Source organism: Triplophysa rosa, linkage group LG17 (genome assembly GCF_024868665.1).
Source record: "Triplophysa rosa linkage group LG17, Trosa_1v2, whole genome shotgun sequence".
Taxonomy (NCBI): domain Eukaryota; kingdom Metazoa; phylum Chordata; class Actinopteri; order Cypriniformes; family Nemacheilidae; genus Triplophysa; species Triplophysa rosa.
In genome coordinates, this window is record NC_079906.1 from 14,667,139 (window position 1) to 14,688,226 (window position 21,088).

General features: G+C 48.1%; 1 non-coding gene across 1 annotated transcript; it reads left to right on the forward strand.

The window, feature by feature from the left end:
- The first annotated feature begins 2,328 nt into the window (after positions 1–2,328).
- trnag-ucc (transfer RNA glycine (anticodon UCC)) lies at positions 2,329–2,400 on the forward strand. Its single transcript has one exon. It is a non-coding gene; the product is annotated as a tRNA-Gly (tRNA).
- Positions 2,401–21,088: the final 18,688 nt, after the last annotated feature.

The following is a 21,088-nucleotide window of genomic DNA, read 5'->3' on the forward strand; positions in this document are numbered from 1 at the left end:
CTGTGCTGGCATGCATTGCACATTATTTTACCTTCATTTTTTACAGTGTAGCTCAACAACAGGGACACCAAAGCAATATCAAATGAGTGGAGCAACTAGAACTGAAACACAGGGGGCTTAAATATCGTGAACTTAACAAGAATGACAAGGCACATGGAACGACTAATTATCACCAAAACTACAATGGACTACAAACACATGACACAGCACAGGGGAAACAGCGGACTGGGATCGTGACGAATCACCCTGTAGCCAAAGACTGGTTGCCCAATGGGAGGCTAGCAGGGGTTGAGCCTGGATGGGGACCTGCTGCGAAAACTAGGTGCTGCTGGAAAGGTCTTAGTGAGCCAGCAGGGGTTGCTCACCTGTGGTCTGTACAGGCAGAGGTGTATAGTCCAGGGGCCAAAGAGTAAAAGTCCTGCCATATTTTTGTTTCACCCATGAACCCATGAGCTGATTTCACCAGAGGAGGAACCAAGTCATTCCTTTCAAGTCACAAGCAAGTCTCAAGTCACATCCAAGTCCTCAAAGAGTTAAAGTGAATGAGATAATTAAGTGAGTAATGAAATGATGATTGAGCATTAGTGATGAACACCTGCTGTTATTGAGAATCACAGAGGATCAGATGTTGATGTTTTATTGGTGAAAACAGTGAAGAGTTGCTCACTGCACAGCTCTGATCTCTCTGCTTTACAACAGCACATGCATTGATACAGAGAGAAATCTAACACAGGGGTCAAGGGTCAAGAGCCCAACTAAAGCAAACACTGATCTCCATGATGGTGACGTCATTTGAACCAATAAAACATCAACATCTGATCCTCTGTGATTCTCAATAACAGCAGGTGTTCATCACTAATGCTCAATCATCATTTCATTAGGGAAGAGCTACCGTCTTGGGTTAAAGCAACAAAGCGGCTCGCGAAACTGTACGTCTGACAAAGCGGAACCGCCTAAGCCAAAGCTGGCCGGTAGTCGGCAGGTTTGAACCTGCGTGGGGAGGAACCCCAAACGGATTTCAGTCCATCCGCCTTTAACCCAGCTCGGCCACCCGGGCGATGTAATGGAGACGTCAAAAGGGACAGGCAGGATCACATCAACGACACAAACACAGCACGTGGCGTCCTGCCGTGACCCGGATTCGAACCGGAGTTGCTGCAGCCACAACGCAGAGTACTAACCACTATACGATCACGGCAAGCCACCAGCCCTCCGGCAAAGCTGTGCTAGCAGGACTTTCTTGACTACATCTGCAGGGAGGGGCTTGCAAGGTTTTGATGAGGGTCTTCAAGGACATTTCTGTTGCATGGCGCTGAAGCAAAGCTCGCTTAAACCCTGCTCAACAGCCCATTTGTTGAACTCCAACTCGCGAGCAAACGTTTCTTTTTAACAGAGGGCGTGGCCAGAACAGCTCACAAGGTAAAGTGTGTCTTCGCGACAGGCGGCTTGAACCACCTGAGACCCCTCAGAATAAAAGTCTGATGTTTTACCGACTGAGCTATCCGGGCTCGTGAAGGTGTGCAACAAGTTGTTGGTGTAGGCCCTCAAGGGGGAGTGGGAGGTATTCAGTACGGCAGGTGAGTGCAGGTTCATCCCTCATCGAGCACACCTGAACCAGCTAATGTGGCTCTGGAGGTAAATGAAAAACTATGCTCCAAGCGGAGCACAGATCCACTGGCAGCGATGGGATTTGAACCCACGCTTCCGAAGAGACTGGAGCCTAAATCCAGCGCCTTAGACTGCTCGGCCACACTACCTCGAAAAGGCATATTCTGCGGGCCGTTTCCACCATTGTGTTTGACATTAGGCCCCGACAACGTTTCGGAGACAGTCAGTAATTTACAGGGTTCTGTCCGCTTAGGGTTCTGTGCACCTGTTCAGTCCTATCTCTGGAGGTGATGCCACCTGTAGATTGCAGATCATCAAGTACACCTGAACCGGATAATGTGGCTCTGGCAGTTGGCAGGTAAGTGAAAGTCAGACGTGTTTTACAGGCATAAGAGCTCTGCGTAACTTCTCAATGTTCGGTTATTCAACCCTGTTGCATACCCCCGAGCCCACCTATACCGGCCAATTTGGCTCATATGATCTGCAGGTACATGAAAGTGAGATGGGAATTAAAAGCTCCCCTCACAGCTCAGCATGAGCGCAAACTGGCAGTGGAGGGATTTGAACCCACGCCTCCAAAGAGACTGGAGCCTTAATCCAGCGCCTTAGAAAGGAAGGAGTTAAAGGAATCTAGTGAGTTGGTAATTCACTCAGGAAAGTACTAAAGCAACACGGTGTTGACTACATTGGCATATCGTGTGGGCCAGCAACCGGGCGCCTGTGTTGGTGGTATAGTGGTGAGCATAGCTGCCTTCCAAGCAGTTGACCCGCGTTCGATTCCCGGCCAATGCATTGCATTTTGCAAAGCCCCTTGCACAAAGGAGAGAGGCATGTCGCAGACTTTTCCAACAGTTTGAATGTGTAGTCGAAGGAGGCCTTACCATGTCCTTGTACTGCTTCAGCTAGAATCGTCAGAGACGGAGATTTGTTCTTCATTTCCAAGGCAGATCCAGATCCTAGCACCAGTGGTCGGCAGACTGTTAGCTTCAGGGACATCTCTTCAGAGTTGTCGATTGCATCAGTTTGTTGATGGACGAGAACTTCACCTCGTTAGCCCCTCCCAGATGGAATGTTTACGGAGGAGCCCGCACCAAAGATGACCCCCTTAAACATTGCGGTGCGACATAGGAAGCAGCGCTGGTTCGAGAGCTGGTGGGTGTAGCTCAAGTTTCTCTTGATCTACGCATTAAAACTTCCGCCTTTTACGAAAGATTTCCGTGGGCTGAAACCACTGTGAGTTCAATGTGCTTTTGGACGGCTCCGCTCACAGCGGGCCTCGGTGAACGTGTTAGGAATCAGAGAGTTTAAGAATCCGCCTCTGTCAGGATTGCCTTGCACATCGCTGTCTCCTGGCTGTTTTGGGTGCTCTTGGTTTTCCTCTGCTTGTTGCGAGTTTATTGTCAACATGTGCTCAGATAGATATAGAGTTTGTGTGCGATGCTCTTCAAACGTGTGGTTTTACTACGCTTCATCTGTGCTGGAAAACAGTTGAAGTGCGTATCCCCTCCAAGTCGGGTTCTGGCGGTCTCCCATATGGCCTAGCCGTTAGGATTCCTGGTTTTCACCCAGGCGCCGGGTTCAACTCCCGTGTATGGGAAAACAGGTGGGTTTTTGAGCTGCTCTTTCACTTGGAAATACCCCGTTGTTTCACAGTGAGGCAGCTGTGTCAGGAGGTCAAACAAATTGCCACTGATCTCGTTTATGAGCCTTTCTGGGCTCCTCCTACTTTTAACCCCTTTGCACCATCCAAATTCAAGTGAGCACACAGTATTTACCTTCTATTGTAACGTGCTTCTGAGGCCTCAGGTAACATGTGCTGGATACACAGTGTTCGTGTCCCGGGTGTCCGACAATTCAAAAGTACAGCAGGTACAGCGGGGAGCTTTTTTACGACACGTCTTATCACTGTCTTCACATTTTGAACCTCACCTCTACATAGAAAACATCCTAAACGTCAAACAGTGTTAAAGTGGACAATCCCGTAGGTGCAAAAAGGTCCTTCTGATTCTGGCAACAAAGTCAGCGCCGGTTAGCTAGCAGCAGTCAGTCAAGCCAAATGCAGACAGCAGCCACAAGGCATCGCTAACAAGGCTTCAAGCACGAAAGAACCAGTGACCCCTGACGTGATTTGAACACAGCAACTTCTGATCCTGGAGTCAGCACGCGCTTCCGTTGCGTCACACGAAGCCTCTCGTTGCTCTACACCATTCCGGTGCTCCTAGTCATGCTCTGGCGTAAAGCCTCTACGTCCTGTCGATGGCCGAACAGAACATACGTCAGCTGTGCTGTATGTGGGAACAGAAAACCTTACGCGTCCCTGGGTGGGCTCGAACCACCAACCTTTCGGTTAACAGCCGAACGCGCTAACCATTGCGTTCCAATAGGCCATCAAAGGTGGGGAAGAAGGGGGGAAAAAGGGGAAGAAAGAAAAAAGAGAAGGGGAAGAAGGGAAAGAAAAAGAGAAGGAAATGAAAGGGTGAAATATCAAGAGAAGAGATAGCTCTTCCCTAATGTTTGAGTGTTGATGCATTTGTCTAGTTTTTGAAGCAATAAAAAGCGTACAGTTTAATTTACATTGCTTTCTATTGCAGGCAGTCACCAGGACGGGGGTTCGTAATCCAGCCAAAGACAACGTTTTGTTTAATTATTTAGTCTTATTAAACAAACAAAATTCTTGAATGCATTACTTTCAAAATAAACATATGTACGTCGTTGGTTGTGTTTTAAAACTAAAAAGATACCTGTGCTCTGTGGTATTGTTATAACAAATATGCAAGCCACAGCAAATATGTTGAAAAATGCCTATTATGCAAGAACAACAAAATACAGAAATAGTCCTTCTTATATATTTATATTTTATGTTATTGCCAGGCACCGAGTATTGTGTTTTACTAAAACTAATAAATAATGAAAGTCATAAAACATGTCTTGATAGTTTCTTTTTATTTCACAAATACTGTTAACAGAAGAATAAGAATATTAAATTAAAACGTTTAGTAAGTTAAATAACACGTTTAAAAACACTATATAAAAAGTAAAAAGTAGGTAAATAGAATATTAAAAATAAATAAAAGACAAACAAATACAATGATAAAGAATGTATTTAAAAACAAGTAGTTAAAAAGCCTTTCATTGATAACGTCTTTAAAAAAAATAAAGAAAATAACTACAAACTACTATTAACAATGAACAACTTGTTCAAAAACACTATTATACATAAAACTATATACATTATATTTGCACACTATTTGGAGTGGTTCTTCTCATTTCCTCCAACCATACCTCTTTTGAAACAGTCTCAGTGTGTGGGCAGTACACCCTGCCCCTATACTGAGCTATGACCTGTTTCACTTGTTTTAAATTGGCCACACTTCTTGCATGTGTTGGCCTCCACAGTTCTTCTGTAGGGTCTCTTGGGTATGGCACCTGGATTGGCAGCGGGTGCAGCAGGCTGTGAGGCGGTCTGACACTGTGATGTACGCACATATACCCTGCACCGTCGGCATGCCTTGGACCATGGCACATACTGGAACATGGGCACACTCTGGAAACCTGCTGCTGCTGGCACAAGATACATTGGTCACCATCTGCAGTGATGCTCCAGTACTGATGGTGTAACCAACGGTTGGTTTGGAACCTGGTGCTTTGGGCTCTGAGAAGGGGTCGCCCAACAGAAGTCTGCCTCTGCTTTGCTTGGCCTGCCGTGCTCTCGGGTAGCTTGTACTGGTGCTGCTCCGCTGGCTTGATGTGGCTCAGTCCGTAGCTGTTTAGCACCCTGAAGAGGTCCTGAGCTTCAGGAAGGGCGCACTTCTAGATGCTTGACAGACGCAAGTTCCGCTTTTCTGTCTGTTGTTGTGCCAACTGAATCGGGTGTTTTGGTTTACACTCACGTGCAATGGATGGTTCCCTCCATTACATGCTTGTTCCAAGCACAAGCTGCCTATCCCCGATAGTCTTGGAGGATCAGAGACCATCTCGACAGGCTTTCCTTTCCTTTTTTCTTGGGCTAGGTGAATTGATGGCAAAGCCTGATGAAGATGGTCTCCACCAGCACGGCAGCAGTCCAGGCCACTGAGCGGGTACGCATGCCTGCACCCGGCACACATCTGGTGGTGCTCTGACTCCGGGGTGTGTAGTGGCCTCTTTGGTGTTCTGAAGCGCCCATCAGCAGTTGCTCCTGGTGCCAGAGCTGCATACACCACCCTCTGCTTGTCCTGGTCATCAGGCTTCTGCCAAAGTCCAATGATGGTGATTGGCTTCCTGGTTGGTCCAGTGCTGAGACTGTGTGACCCCGGAGCTCCACCAGATATTCCGCCAGCTGTCCACATTTCGAAAACCAGGCACCATTTTGGTAGTCAACAGCTATTGAAAAACAATACAATAATGTTACATAAATATAACTTTGATGCATTTGCTTACTAATGAACTTACTACAATGAGTAAACTTTTAAGTAAATAAGTTGGAAACTCTGGGTTCACAGCACAGAAGCAGATGTTGACCAATAATTCATTGTTTTTTTAGAATTTTTGTTTATTTTGTTAAAAAAATACAGGAGTGGAACATACCATCTCTTCATCGCCTTCCTGCCCTGCATCTTCCAACTCCAAGTGAACAGGTAAATCAGAAGGCTCAGAGGGGACAGGGGACGCAGCGGGGAGCTATGTGCCAGAACACTGGTGTGAGGGACCAATGAGGCATTGAGGAGCCCAGGACAGAGGTGGACACTGCTTGTGACTGGGGTGAAAGAACCCAGTGTCAGTGTGGACAGTGGTGACAGAACAACGTCCAGATCTCTTATAGGTGTGATCCTCGTTGATGTCACAGAAGCCCTCATCTTCCTCCCGCTCTTCCACATTGAGGTCATCAAGGAGCTCTGCTGTCTGCTCAGAGTCTGGGTTCATTTCCTGCAGTGCCTGACCCAGTCTGAAGCAACAAATACTGACTCCAATGAGCTCACCTGGAATAAAAACAAAAATAAACAGGAATTACATTCAAGTGAGAATAAATATGATGATATTTGACATAAATGCAGGTTTAACCAATAACAATTCTCTTACCGGTGTAACGTGCAGGGGGACAACGTGGGGACCACTTTCCTGCCAAACAGCTTTTCATAATTGCAGTTTGCACAGTGAAGGAGTTCTCCTGTGTAGCTGCGCAAAGCTGATGGTTCAGATGACAAGGAAGCAGCCTCCCGGTCCTGGTTCCACCTGTAAAGCCCCTCCAGCAGATAAATCTGAAAGTTCAGACTGTTGGCACTGGTCCCTGTAAACAGACACAACAGTGTTAAGGGAGTCTTAAATAAACACGCTTAATGCTTTTTCTACATATGCATTCTATGTGTGGCAGATATCGTACCTGGGATGAAACGGTTGAGATGAAGTGAAAGACTCGAGAGAAGTGGAGCCTCTGGCACATCTGTATGTCAGAGTAGGGCTGTGCCGATAAACGATATCATATCGAATCGCATAGAATGTATTTCAAAAACGATGATAAGCTATTGGCATTTTGACTCGATATGGATTAATCTTACAGTCAACAGAACGCAGAAATAAACGCAACAACAGTCAGTCAGCGTGCAGCTTTATCATGCTCAAGTACAAAGTCCATTTCATACTGCACTTGGCAAAGAAAACTCGAGGAGAAAACATTACTGGAAGCGGAAACAAAGTGAAACTAACCTCGAGTTGTCATCAGGCGGTTTATCAAGTGTCTTATTTTTTTCGCAATCGCGGTTAAACAAAACAAACTTGAGGCGCAATTGCAAGCGAGTTACTTCGAAACTCAAGCACAAACGTTTTTATATCCATCGTTAACATATTTGCTAACATGAGCTGGTGCTTATGAAACAAACCAGCGCTGCCCTGTACAGATAGAGATGTAATGAAGTGAGTTTGTGTGCACATTAAAATATTGACCCTTGTTGTAAGATGCTTGCATGATTAAAGAAATGTACTACAGTTTATGTGAGATGTCTTTAAGGTTCACTGAATGCATTGAATAATAACCCACTACTCGAGCAAGACATTATGCAGCGTTATGTATGTGCGCAGGTGCTGAGCCAATAGCGTTCGAATGTACCAGTAACGGAGCCCTTTCATTGGTTGAATGTATGAATGAACACTCCCTTTACTTAACGAGTCAATGAGTCAAAATGAGACTGAATGACTGGTACATGTTGTTTATGGCCTAATATCCTCTGTGTTGCAACAGTGCATTAATTTAATTGAATTTTAACTGGTTAAAGGTTAACTTTGTTAATAAACTGTATTTAAAATAGATTTTTTAAATACAGTTTTTATTAAATATATATCGAAATAAATATCGTTATCGATCAATATAGAAAAAAACTATCGAGTTTACTTTTTTGCCATATCGCCCAGTCAGAAGCACACCACCCTTGGTTAAGGTCCCCTTCTCTGTATAGAGCACCACACCAGGGGGATCTTGGATGCATTTCACATGCTTCTTCTGGACACTCCAGATGTGCTCCATCCTTTCTCTGTCCAGGAGAGGAACACCCAGGGAGTCATTGCCTTGGCTGCTTAGGAGCTCTGTAAGCAGCCTTTCAAGGAGAAGGATGGTAGTCTCCTCCCCGCGGGTCCTCCTCCGACAATGGAGAGCCAACTCTTTCCTCTTAAGGTGTTTGTCGACATCTTCATCTGTCAGCGCAGGCCAACCCGGGACATCAGCAGCTCTCTCTTGGCTTTGCGGAGCAGAGAAATATCAGCACCATCCCATTCAAAGATGCACGCTGACAGTCGTGACATGAAGATGGGGTAAAGCTGATGGGCGTCGGTTGTACATCCCAAGGCGATCCTGCGCATAAAATGCCAGATGTCCAGCCTTATCAGGAGATCTGGCCATCCACTGAACCTAGCTTTCAGCTTGGTCTCTCCCACCTCAGTGCAGCACCCACAGTCGACGTTACAACACGGCAGGTGGATCCACACCGGCCTGCTGGTAGCGTTTCACAAGACCGTCTACCATCTTGTCCAGTCCTGCTCCTTCCTGGGCTGTTAAGACACTGATGAGCACCTGGCCAAACTCGTTGCCAACGGAGGTGAGCCACAGTCCCGTTCCTCTGGCTGTCCCTGCCAGCTTTTTGGTGATCTGAAATAGACATAATTGGGAGCATGTTTAAAATGTAGTAAACATCAAACAGTGTAGAATGCTGAGCATACAATTTTTAAAATACCTTTTTAGTTGAATCCATCTTTAACACTGTGCTGTAAGTGGATGTTATCCTGGCATGGATTTCATCCAGCCTTGTCAGGATGTCTCGGCTGTAAACAGTGAGAAGCCACTTCCAGCTTGGCACCACTGCAGGCTTTGGGGGTTCCTGGAATTTTATTGGCAACACTCCAGGGCGGTTGACAAAGTCAACACATTGGGTGGTGTACCGGGCCAGACACTTGAGCCACTCCTCACTGTGGTTCTCATGCAGCTGTTTGATGACCCGTGTAGGACTGTTGCCTAGGCCACGCTCACGCAGGAATCTAATGACTCTCAGATCACAGGCATACCTAAGGAAAAGCAAAAATCCACACATACAATAATGTTAAATACATCAAGTATTTGCAAATACTGACAGTGGAAGAAAAGTGAACTTACTTCTGCGTGAGGATGACCCGAAACTCAGAGCAATGGCCCAGATCCAGCTGTTGCAGGACAGTCTGACTCCAGGACACATGCGAGGCTTTGCACTTGGTACAGATGAGGGTTTCTGTGACCATGTTGTACATCCTATCGATGTCCAGAACCTGATGTGCCCTCTTGTGCAGACCGCCTCCTGTAAGATGATGCTGTCCACAGGCAGGATTGGGACAGAGCACCTTGACCCTCCACAGTTTATATGGCATCCACAGCAAAAGAGCATGGGCGAAAAATCTGTCTGGAGCTGGAGCCTGATTGTACGTAAGTGCTGGTTGTGGTGGGTAATACCAGAGCTGAAGGTTGTCACGGAGCTCTGGCTTTCCTTTGGACCCCATTCTAAAAAGCCTGCCGGCAATCCACCTGTGATCCTCTGGTGGTAAGGTCTCAGACCACAAACGAGGAAGCGGAACTGCAGACGGAGCTTGCAGTGATGCCCCAGAAGGAGCAGTCTGTTAAGAAAAAAAGACAAAACATTTAGTCATTTAGCTGCAAAGCATATTTTTTGTAATTTTACAAACATATCTCTTTTTTTTAATATTTGAATATTTCTAAACATCTGAATATGTAAACTTTGAATATGTTAGCCTTTTCTCATCACTTGACATAAAATAAGAAGTCAAAGAAATAAAATTAGATGTCAAAAGTGAACAGAGCAAAATGGTGTGACTTCAATGAGCTGTGACAGTTAATATGCAAATTTCATAACCTTTAAAATGAAAAAATATGAGATTAGTTAAGGAGACGATACTGCATGACTCTGCAGGAGGGTTCACAACTTGAGTGGTTCTTGGTACAGAGGCTGGAACTCCAGGGTCCTGCGTCTATATAATCATGCAGTGAATTATGAAAGATTATAATAGACGCAGTGAATTATAACTCATCAAATATAACTGTCCAATAATTTTACCTCATGTTAGATGGAATTATACACCACTGTTCAGAGGCGTGTGACCAGAAAGATGTTTTAGATTACTACGTTCTCCAAAGTCTTAATTATTTGATCAAAAATAAATTAAAACAGTAATATTTTTATATTTAAAAATCACAGTTAAAATGGTTGACTACTTAATAAAGCGTGACAAAATGTTGGACCGTTTTTGATCAATTTAAGGTGTCACTGCTGAACAGCAGTGTATATCGAATGTATTTAATTAAAGCATTATGCAATACTGTAAAGTTATGATCTTATTTCATTACAGTATGGTTTCCTGGAATAAAAATATGTGCTGTACAAAGTGGAGGCGAGCGTAATGTGTTAACTTTACTTAACAGCATGATATGTGGATTATGCCAATACTTACAGAGACAGTGGTGCTTGGTTTCAGGGCACTGGACACTGGGTTGGTCATCCACATGAGATGGTCTTCTAGCCGCACTCAAATTTGGCTTCGCTGCAGCAATGTGAGACCCGCTAAACCTTGGTTTGGTAAACTGAAAGTACAAAACAATTACAATGACATTTTCTGTACTTCATAAATTGTCAACAGAATAGAGTATTTGACACTAAAATATGGCTAATAGAAAATTTGTTATTACCATTGACAAACTTGGAGTTATCCTTGATGGTGAAGGCTGCGGCCGGGCCTGAGGCTGGGGTTCACTCTGCTCCTGTGCTGCTGCAGCAGCAGGCTGTTGTTCTCTGACCCTCTGTGTTTGTTCAGAAGAGGCAGTGGGCTGCTTATAACAACAAAAACACATACACACATTTTTGAAAGAGGAACATTGGTTTGCTTAAAAAATACTTGCAACGCATTCACATTAATGTTACCTTCTGAGTGTGAAAACCACATGCGCACTTCTGGACCGCTCCAAGCAAGGTCAACTGGCCACGGGATTGCATCGGACATTTTTCAATCTGTAACACAATTGCATTTGTAACTAAACAATAATGGTTACCTAAGCAACTCCATTAAAAGAGAAAGTTGAAAACATTTTACACCTTAATTCAAACCACCCATTCAAGAACAATGAACGGATAAGGTGGTCACCCTCTCGCGCCCCTTAGGAACCTAATGACCAGGTCGTGCTGTCCCAGAGCTCCCAGCACTCGGGTCTGATGAGCGGCTAGCGGCTACATACATTCCCAGTGTGGAGGGGAGAGAGTTACTCCCGTCTCTTTGAGAGAGGACAGCACATCCCGACGAGCAACTCCGCGGGTCTTCTCCGAGAAGAGCACCAGGACGAGAAGAGGCCCACTTCATGGGCGTATAGCCGCCAGTGGCCGGCCCTAGCCTGAGTGAGTCCCAACCCGAGGGGGTGGCCACTCAGGATCTCCTCTCCCGTCCAGACATGGAGCCAGGGGCCTGGGATGCCTAAGTGCCCCTTCCCCTGGGAAAGCTTCCCCAGGGGGACGGCCAGGGGGAGTGTGTCAGAGATCAGCTCGAGAACCAAGTCCTGGTTGGGCCAGAAGGCGGCAACTAGTACCACTTGATGCTCCTCTTCCCTGCCTTGCACAGGCTGTGCATGAGGCTCACTGGGGGGAAGCGTACTTCCGCTTGTCCCGCGGCCAGCTTGTGCGCAGAGGGCATCCGTGCCGAGGGCCTCGGACAGGGAGTACCAGGGACAATGGGTGGAGTCCGGGGAGGCAACAGGCCACGTGCCTTGGAGTGCCTGCGTACGCCAGATTAGCCCCCGGGGAGATCGAGTACGGGCGTAAAACGGAGAGCACTGGCTGATCCGATCCCCTCCCAGAGGGTGGCGACCTCGGCCGAAGCTGGGAGCATCCTGCCTCTGACTGAGATTGAGAGGATGCCAAACTTGGGCGGACGTGTAGTGCTGAATCGGTAGCCGGATGGATCGTCTCCTCAGCCAGCCTGACAGCTGGGGCTCCAGACAGTGCACGGGACTCGACGGCCGAGGGATTGCGCACGGAGACTGCTTTTTACTGTCGAGAACCCTCCACAGTAACACCAACCAGCCCCCCCTTGCGAGACGGGTACGTCGAGAAAGCGGACCTTCTCAGCGTTACTCATCTGCGCAAGTATCGGCAGAGGAGTTCTCATGGACCACAAGTGTGGACATCGTCCGACCCAGGCCCCCGTGGTCACCTTGGTCGCCCGTAGAGCGAGGTCGGTGACGGCGCGGAGTTCCTGCATAAGCGCTGGGTCGGTCTTACCCTCGTGGAGCTCTCTCAAGCCCTGGCCTGGCAGGAGCCATAGGTGGAGAGAGGAGGCAGCTTGGTCGCCGCAATGTAAGCTCTCGACACCAGAGATGCGAGACCCCACATGCTTTGGACGGGAGTCTAGGTCGAGCCCCCCAGGTGGCCGCCACCTACGGGCACGAGTGCACCGCGGCGGCAACTCCACCTGGGGGACACCGACGCATCCTCCAGCTGTCTCAACCTCGAGGGAAGAGAGGGTGACAGAACTTTGTTTGACGTGAAACGTGCGGAAGGGGGTTCCAGGTCTTACAAAGTTCCTCATGCACTTCGGTAAACACGGCACTGGGGGCGGCGCAGGCTTGGAGCCCGCTCAAACCCGAGGCGCCATGTAGCCAGCCGCGAACGCCGGGAGAGGCAGTGCGGGCACTGCAACCCAACACTCACGGCGGCCCGGGAAAGCATGGCCGACATCTCGACATCCGCTTTTTCCTGGGCTCGACCCCCCGAGGGAGGGAGCCCGAAGAATCGTCGGAGTCGGATGGCAGTACGTCACCCCCCGATGCTGCAAGAGACCTCTCATCATCACGCATCACGCATTGGTCGTCCCTCCTCGATGAGTGTTACACCCAAGAGAATCTCATCATCACGCATCGTGTCCGAATACGTGATTGAGGAATAAGACGGCGGACCGTCTTTTTGGGGGAACGGTCAGACAAGCGAAACGAGGTGTGAACGGTCCGTGAGCCGTGGCTGGCGGATTATCGCTCACAGTAATCCTCATCTCACCCTCGCTGCTTGCCATAGCGGACGGCAGGGCCGTAGTCCTGCCGCCACGGAACGGGGAGCAAACGAGGTGGTGGCTGAGTCCCGTGGGAACACAGCCACCTGTGACGCAACGTCTGAATCGTCACCGCCCGCAGTGCGGGCAGGACGTATCCACAACGTCTGCCCCAGCGTATGGAAGCAGGCATTGTGTCCGTCCCCCTCCTCGATGAGTGTGTTGCACCCAGAGAACAGCGGGACAAGCCACGCTGGAGAAATTTGCTCTTTTAGAAAAGGAAATTGCTCGAACACCTCCGGAACTGCCGAGACGCCCAGGGGAGAGTCACTGCAGGAAGGGACCGTCCGCTGTCCACGTCGTAGATTCCAGCAGAAAGAATGATCACCAGATCGTAGAGAAGCTCATCAGATGCGTAGGCTCTGAAGAACAAAAGGTGAATGAATGAGCACGCCGGCTTCCCTCTTATACCCGGACATCCGGGAAGGAGCCCGGCATTCAAATTTCATTCGCCAATTTTCATTGGCCATTTCTAAATACTCAGAAGATGATAGGTTCTCAAGACAAACCCCATTCTGTCGGTTCGACACAACGTCGAGAGACCGACAGAAAGGGAACTGTCGTTTGCTGAGTTTCTGGCAGAGGTGTCAAACCCAGTTCCTGGAGAGCCAGTGTCCAGCAGAGTCTAGCACCAATCACAGCTGCCTTGAAGTTGCTAGTAATCCGCTGAAGGGCATGTTAATCAGGAGAAGTTGTGGTCCGTCAGGCGGCAGCGTGCGTTCTGCCTGCCCCGTCAGGAGGTCAGGGGGTCAGGGAGTCAGTGCGAGCCAGTGGCGCAATGGATAACGCGACTGACTACGGATCAGAAGATTCCAGGTTCGACTCCTGTCTGGCTCGTTGCACCTGTGCTCCTTTTCGTGCCATGGGACGTCAGCTGACCTGGGACAAAAATAACTCAGTCGGCAACTGTTACCCATGCCTTCGATTGCTCAGTTCGTAGAGGGTAGTTCTGTAGGCGTCTCACTGGTCATCCTTAGGTCGCTGGTTCGAATCCGGCTCGAAGGAAGCATCTTTTTAACCCCTTTTAAATGACCATTGTTTATAAGTACTGGTGAAAATGCGCCATAGGGCGTCCAAAACCACATTCCCTTACCGGGAATCGAACCCGGGACGCGGCGGTGAGAGCACCAAATCCTAGCCACTAGACCACCAGGGAGCACATGTGTGTAACCGGTTCCTCCGCAGGAGACGGGGGTGCCTGGTTCGATGTGTAGCCTTATTCAAGGCAGCCTGTCGGAAGGTACATGAACAATGACGGCAAGCAAATGGGCCTCAGCGGGATCTGAAACCAGTTCAAAAGAATCCCACCAGGCTGCCCGTGTGGGGCTCGAACTCACGACCTTCAGATTATGAGACTGACGCGCTGCCTAACTGTGTCAACAAGGCGTGCCGCGGCATGGAGCACTGGACACCAATTGTCAAAAGTGAAGAGACTAGGCTTTTTATTGATGTGTCGAGGACGCTATCCATTTGGTTACTGCCAAACGTTTGTGTTGGATGGGAACTGCTCATATAAACAGGCTGTTCTAGGAACGGACATTCCTGCTCGTGACCATGATGTGATACAATAATAGAAAAGAGAGGAAATCGCTGAACGTTAAAACTCTTTGGCAGCGTCCGTTGGACGCAGGGGTCTGACCATTTTAATTTCAGTTACAAATAATCCTAACTTTTCAATATGCAATGTTTTATGAAAGTAAAGGTAACAACAACAAATACACAACTTTTCATTAAATCTGTTTCATGACGTTCATATGAGGTGTGAAAGCACACTATGCGCATCTGCCACACCGCAGCTAAGCGCTAGCCCGTCTTGCATCAGGGGCAGGACTTGGTGTAAATGGCTGTATGATTAACTTGCTGTATTAAACATGTTAAAGGGCGGTAGCTCATGGGGAAAATCAAGACCTCACATATACCCCTAACCTTACCCTAAACCAGGGGTGTTCAATTAATGTTCCAAGAAAAGTGGTCTATTTTCATATTTACTACTCTAAAAAGTTGGAAAACCGGTTTTCAGCCAACGACCCTGCGTCTGTGTGGAAAGGCCTTAAAGACATCACCAACTACAAGCCACCATCCCCCAATTTTGCAGGCAATCAACACCTAGTCAATGATCTGAATGACTTTTACTGCAGATTTGAAAATGCTGTCTTTACACCTCACACCAACTCTGACATTCTCTCTACACAACACCTATCACCTTCAGTCACCCCACCTCCTGCACTTCAGATCAGTGAAGAGGATGTGTGCCGAGTCTTTAGGAAACAAAAGACAAGAAAAGCACCAGGCCCAGATGGTATCTCCCCAGCCTGTCTTAAAAGCTGTGCTATTCAACTGGCCTTCATCTTCTCACAGATCTTCAACAGATCACTGGAGCTGTGCACAGTTCCTTCCTGTTTCAAGCGCTCCACCATAATCCCCACCCCAAAGAAACCCAAAATCACAGGACTGAATGACGACAGACCCGTCGCTCTCACAGCTGTGGTCATGAAGTCATTCGAGAGACTGGTACTGGCTTATCTGAAGGACATCACAGAACCCTTACTGGACCCCCTGCAGTTTGTCTACAGAGCAAACAGGTCTGTTGAGGATGCAGGTAACATGGGGCTGCATTTTGTCCTGAAACATCTGGATAGACCAGGGACCTATGTGAGGATCCTGTTTGTGGACTTCAGCTCTGCTTTCAACACCATCATCCCATCACTGCTCCAGACAAAGTTAACCCAGCTATCTGTTCCTGGCTCTATCTGTCAGTGGATCACCAGCTTTCTGACAGACAGGCAGCAGTTAGTGAGAATGGGGAAACTCACATCCAGCACCCGCACAATCAGCACTGGCGCCCCCCAGGGGTGCGTTCTCTCCCCACTGCTCTTCTCCCTGTACACAAATGACTGCACTGCCCAGGACCCTTCTGTCAGACTTCTGAAGTTCGCAGACGACACCACACTCATTGGCCTCATCCAGGATGGTGATGAGTCTGCGTACAGACAGGAGGCTGAGCAGCTGGCTGTCTGGTGCAGTCATAACAACTTGGAGCTGAATACGCTTAAAACAGTGGAGACGATTGTGGACTTCAGGAGAAACCCCCCTGCACTCCCCCCTCTCACCATCATGAACAGCACTGTGGCAGCAGTGGAGTCATTCAGGTTCCTGGGCACCACCATCTCTCAGAACCTGAAGTGGGACAATCACATTGGCTCCATTGCTAAAAAAGCCCAGCAAAGGTTGTACTTCTTACATCAGCTGAAGAAGTTCAACCTACCACAAACTCTATTAAAACAGTTTTACTCAGCTGTCATAGAGTCTGTCCTCTGCACATCCATCACTGTCTGGTTTGGCTCAGCCATGAAGTCAGACATCAGAAGACTACAGAGGACGGTTCGGACTGCTGAGAAGATCATTGGTGCTCCCCTGCCCACCCTCCAAGAACTGTATACATCCAGAGTGAGGAAAAGGGCTCAGAAAATCACCCTGGACCTCTCACATCCAAGCCATCATCTCTTCACAATGCTGCCGTCTGGTCGGCGCTACAGAGCACTGAGCACCAAAACAACCAGACACAAAAACAGCTTCTTCCCTCAGGCCATCTACCTCTTGAACAGTTAAATGTTTTTACACACCGTGCAATTAATAACTTTGTGCAATAATAATTAAGTGCAATATTAATTATATCCTCCAGATAATACATTATTTTTTATACAACTTTTTCTGTAAATTATATATCATTCATTCTGCTGTATATAGCACATACCTTGTACTACAATAGTCTATTCTTATTTTTTACTTGTACATATTTTCATACACACATAGCTTTACACTCTTTCTATCTTTATCTTATGTTTATTGTATTGTATTTCTTAATTTTTTATACCCATAGGCCCTTATTTAAATCATTGTGTACTGTATTCTATTGTGTTATGGTCTCTGTGTACTGTCGTTGCTGTTTCTGTGTTCTGGATGCTCCTGTCACCAAAACAAATTCCTTGTATGTGCAAACATACTTGGCAATAAAGCTCTTTCTGATTCTGATTCTGATATTTGAAAGTAAAAACGACTGAACATACAAACAGCACACATAGTGTAACAATTGAAATGGACTTATCACGAGCAAAGACCTGACAAAGTTGCTAACAAGCAGCCTTTCCATGCCATTTATACCAGAAAAGAAATCATCTTCCCGTTTAAAACATGGTTTGTTGTGAAATGCTCTCAACATGCCGATCTTTAATGAAATTAGTGTAATTAAAATAATTTTTGCTAAATGTAGATAAAGAAGACATTGCAGTTTATAATCAAGCAATAAATCAAAGAGGTAAGTGCCAAAAAGTGAGCACCCCCTAGGAATTGCGCCCCTGGGCGGACGTTATTTCTAAATGGCCTGTGTGTGACATTGAATGGCTGCAGTCACAAGTCATTCCGAAAGTCGAAGGACTGCCGTTGCAGAGCCGCCCGATCCTCTCAGGTATGACATTGCTTTGCACATGCTGGAGTCTCCTCGTGCTTTGCATGGGAACTTTCGTTCGCTGAATTTCTCTAGGTAGTGCGTCAACTCGGTCGGGGGGTGCGCGAATCTGCTAATAGATGGCGCCGGGTCATGGGTTCAGGGTTTCGGATTTTTCGGGGGTCCGACCTATGGTCGACCCGAGCGCCCTGGTGCAACGGGACAAAGTGTGGGACCCCCGGGGGTCAGCGCGGCTGCGACCCCAAAGTCGAGGCCCGAAAGCGCAGTTCGGCCACGATCCAGGGGACGGCGCCACAGCGTCAACGCGCAGCTTAGCCCGCGTCCAGCCAAGTAGATGGTGACGGGTCTCCTACTTTTCCACTGTTCCTCCCTCATGTCCTCTAAATGAACGGTGCGTCCAGCCGGAGACCCCCGGCAGCCCCCGTGACCACCAAACCACTGTTTGTCCACTGATCCACTACATTGCGGATTGGTCCCCCCAAGCGGGGGGACACGACCCCAAGCCCCGCACACTACCACCAAACCACTTTTCGTCCACTAAACCACTATTTTTCCAGAAACTCGATCCCGGGCCGAGGCGACCCCGCGGATCGCATAGGCGCGCCCCCCGGATCCCCCGCCGGCGGTCCGGGGCCGGTGGTCCCGTGTTTTTTAAAAACGTTGCCCGTTTAAATTGATCTTCGGATATTTCATCGAGCCCACCGTGCTAAGAGGTGTGTCGTGATCGTTAAAAATAAAATGCACATTTTGACCTGAAAATAAGCATCCGCAATAACCACTACACTTGGCTTGCGAATCAATGGGTAGCGGGGACTTTTCAGTGTATCATATCCATTATTCGGCGGAGGCCTCGTAAGTGTTTCTGCGGCATTGTTTAAAATGACAAATTGTGACTAACTGTGACCCTCAGTGACCTTTGTTTCATCTCATCTTCCAGTATGTGATTAAGCACATTGTGTTGAACAACATAGCATGATCTTTAAACATAAAATGCATGTTTTGATACAAAAATAAGCCTCCGAGATAACACATACACGTGGCCTGTCAGTTACAATGGAAGGAGGGACCTTCCTGGTTGCTGTGTAGTCTGTTCAGTGGAGGCCAAATAGCTGTTTCAACGGCAATGCATAACATGACTAAAAATGAATCCAAATGTTGTTTATTTGCATTGATCTTCCAGTATGTGATTAGGTACACTGTGTTGCACGACATACTGTGTGCATTAGTCACAGTATTCATATTTGGGCCTAAAGTTGACATCCAAAATAACCACTACACGTGGCATGCAAATAAATGGGTAGCGGGGACTTTTCAGTGTATCATATGCATTAGTCGGCGGAGGCCTCATAAGTGTTTCGGCGCCATTGTTTAAAATGACAAATTGTGACTAACTGTGACCCTCAGTGACCTTTGTTTTATCTCATCTACCAGTATGTGATTAAGCACACTGTGTTGAACAACATAGCATGATCTTTAAACGTAAAATGCATGTTTTGATACAAAAATAAGCCTCCTTGATAACACATACACGTGGCCTGTCAGTTACAATGGTAAGAGGGAACTTCCTGGTTGCTGTGTAGTCTGTTCAGTGGTTGCAGAGTTGCACATGAGGACCTCAAGCCGCGAGACCCCTGGGGGCCTGAGGGACCCCACATTGCACGGGCGTTTGCGTCACGCCCCCACGGGCGACATACCGAAAGGGCTAAGGCCTGGAGCACGAAAACGTTTTTATATTCCCAATCATGTCACTCTTCCTGGCCATTCGTTTCAATGGGAGACATTGGGACAAAAGGCCGGATTTTTGCTGAATACTCATCCAAATGAAATACCCTTAGAAAGAAGCTAGGACGCCCAAACTTCACGTCCCGACTCGGTGGCCCGCGACGGTCGTGTGACCGAAGCCTCGAGATCCCCTGACCTCTCGAACCTCGTTTTCTGGACATCCGCTGTAGAGTTTAATGAATGGGGCGGAAAAAATGGTTCCAGGTATGGTGCCCGTATCGGGGGCCCCGAGGGAGGTGCGAACTCAGGGCGTCGAATGCTGACACGTGGGGTCCTCTGCTGTGACATATTAAAGGGCCGAAACCGTAGGCGTACAGGAAGTGGTTTAAAAAATAAACAAAAATATTCCTTGTAAAATACAGACACGCTTTTGTTGCTTTTTTGACCTTTGACTCACCGAACGAGTTCGTGGGGCTTAGCTCTTCAGAGACGTGTTCGAGGGGGCACTAGCGAGTCGGAATCTAAAATCTCGAGACCATGCGACCCTTCAGGGGCGAACGGAAGGTGGACGAGATTAACATTAAACGCAGACGGTTGCAAACCCACTCATTTAAACTACACGAGAACCTAAAGCCGCGAGACCCCTGGGGCCCGAGGGACCCCACATTGCACGGGAGTTTGCAACACGCCCCCACGGGCGACTTACCGAAAGGGCTAAGGCCTGGAGCCCAAAAAAGTTTTTTATATTCCCAATCATATGTCAATCTCTCTGCCTATTAGTTTCAATGGGAGACACTTAGAAAAAAGCAAGACATTTGCGGTACACTCATCCTAGTTAAAGACCCTTAGAAATAAGCCAGGCCCCCCAAACTTCAGATCCCGACTCGGTGGCCCGTGAGGGTGGATTGACCGAAGTCTCGAAATCTTCCGACCTCTCGAACCTCGTTTTCTGGACATCTGCTGTACAGTTTAATGAATGGGGCGGAACACATTCCAGGTGTTACGTTTTTTGACCGCATGGTGGGCTAAAATGGCCAAACGACCGCGGACCTCCACGAGACTCTAGGGTGCTTACCGGCGAACCGCCCCGAGTAGCCCGACCCGGCCCTGATGCGCCCGTGGGTCTGGCATCCGTTTTCCCGGACCGCCAGGGCGAGGGGTCTGGGGGCGGGTCTGTCGGAATCCGGACCCCCGCCCAGACGGGTCCGCGAAGTCGTAGGACCCCCAGGGTGGCTTTCGTGAAAAGTAATGTGCTAGTGGAGAAAAAATGGTTTCGTGGTAGTGGGCAGGGCCTGGGGTTCCACCCCCTTTGATCTGAGGCCCAATGAGTGAAGTAGATGATCATTGGACAGATAGTGGTTTCGTGGTAGTGGGCGTGTCTGGGGGCGTGGTCCTGGTACACTCCACGCGTTCAATGGCCAGCGGGGACGAATAGTGGAAAGCAAGGACTCGACTCCCCAGCAGTAAGCTACCCCACCCGGAATGACCAGCCATTTAGCTGTGAAAGCGGCTATTTAGAAGGTTGGATTACCTCTGCGGAGGCTTACCTGAATGGGAAAAGGCTGGCGTGGACCACAAACGGTTTCGTGGACCGTGGTGGGGGGGGGGTAGGGGTCTCACCAGGGTCTCCATGGCTCTTGGGCGCCCCAAGAGGTGTCCACTCACCCACTATATGGGGGCTAGCTATAAGTGTGGTGG